The 1,805-nt window shown below is 31.7% G+C and overlaps 1 long non-coding RNA gene and 1 other non-coding gene across 2 annotated transcripts; both read left to right on the top strand.

Annotated features, from left to right (window-relative positions):
• LOC111389991 lies at nt 1–933 on the top strand. The gene is made up of 3 exons (XR_002701832.1): nt 1–45; nt 272–530; nt 622–933. It is a non-coding gene; the product is annotated as an uncharacterized LOC111389991 (long non-coding RNA).
• A 58-nt stretch (nt 934–991) lies between these two features.
• On the top strand, nt 992–1,065 carry TRNAT-AGU. The gene has a single exon. It is a non-coding gene; the product is annotated as a tRNA-Thr (tRNA).
• The last annotated feature ends 740 nt before the right edge of the window (nt 1,066–1,805 follow it).

Below are 1,805 nucleotides of genomic sequence, written 5' to 3' on the forward strand. Positions count from 1 at the left end.
TTGTATTGCACACGTGTCAGATTTCCTATCAAACGATCCTTACGGGTACTAATGATTGAAATTCTGTATTTTGAGCATGTCTGTTAGGATAGTGGATTCGATAACACTGGCAATAGTACTAATAAAGAAACAAGAAGTCAAGATCTTGTTCATTACATTGTCCAGTATTGTCCAATACTACCTACCAAAACACGCACTTTATGTTTTGATTCTACTTTCATGGAAATTGTGCTTTACTTGTGAACTTATCAGTTTAAGTTTTTCCTCTTAGGAACTATGTCGTGCAGCATGTCCTCGAGCTTAGAAATAATCTTATAACAAAGAAAATATTGTGCTGTCTTCAAGGTCAGTTTATACTGCTATCAAAGACAAAAGGAGGCAGTCATGTTGTAGAGAAATGCATTGAATCTTCTGCATTAGGATGCAGTTTTGTGGTTACAAAACTTTTAGATTGTTCGAACAATATTGTTCGACTCAGTCAACATCAGTTCGGAAACTTTGTGATTCAAAAAGCCTTATCGAGGACAAAGGTAATTCTTGTTCTTTGCCCCGTCACAATTAGCAACATACATTGAATTAGAACCTATGATAATTCATTCTCTAACGTCTCTCTTCTTGCAGATAGAGCGCCAGATACATCTCCATGAAACTCTCATTGTGATTCTTGAACAGCATGCAAAGAAGCTTAAACTCACCAAAAGTGGCAATCATGTACTTAATCGGCTTGAAGAACTTCGTGAAGCTAAGTTCAACCCATGAAAAATCCATTTTAGGGGAACGAAGAAGTTGAAATTACACCATGTCATTGTTTAGTATGATAGATTATTATCTTTGTTGCTGAATGTTGTTTCTTTATTCTTGTAACGTTTACACAGAACGTGTTGTTACTTCTTGGTGTGATTGAGAATTTATTTTGGTAGTGTCATTTCTTTATTTGTTTTCTCCGAATGTTTTGATTTTTATAAGAAATAAACGATTACCATGACGGAAAGCTTTCATAGCTCAGTTGGTTAGAGCACCCGTTTAGTAAGCGGGAGGTCTTGAGTTCGACTCTCAATGAAAGCAACTTTTTGTATTTTTTGATTGTTTTCTTCTAAAACTAAAAGCCCCTATTTTACTTTATTATTAAAATTTAATATTATTACTTTTAAATCTTTGAAGATGGAATATGTCATAAAATTTTGAATTTTAGGTTCAGTAATATTTCGAATAAATCAACGTTGTTGATTATAGAAGAATATGTATATTATCTAATAGCAGATTTTGAGAAGTTGTGAAAGAGTAGATAATCAGATTTTGATTTTAGTTTCTCCAATTTAAACTCAATTAATAAATATATCCTGTGTTTACTATGATAATTACCCCAAATTGTCCCTAACGTTTTTGGGAGCTGCATTTTCAGGACCTATTATTCTGAACTTTACATTTTGGCTTTTGTTTCCACCTTTCTTTGCGAAAGCAAGACCTATCGTCTCTTGCCATCCAATTTTCCCATTAAATGCACGCGTCCTTCTCACTTACCATCAAGTTATTCTTGTTTATATTGTATTTGTCTACTTGATGTTATAGAACGTTGGTTGTTACATATATATGTATGTAAGTGTGTATATTGTTTGCCTATATTTTCTTTATTTATAAAGTTGTATCCGGTTGCAACTCAATGTTTTTATCTTCTTTGGTGTAACTAATTAATTATATATATGTAATGCTAATTAACTAGTTAAAAAAAAAAAGAATAGATTAAAATATGTAGACTAGTGATATTCAATTATTAGAAATATTTAGATTATTATTTTATAATTTTG

The sequence above is a fragment of the Olea europaea genome, unplaced genomic scaffold (assembly GCF_002742605.1).
Source record: "Olea europaea var. sylvestris unplaced genomic scaffold, O_europaea_v1 scaffold6362, whole genome shotgun sequence".
NCBI lineage: Eukaryota > Viridiplantae > Streptophyta > Magnoliopsida > Lamiales > Oleaceae > Olea > Olea europaea.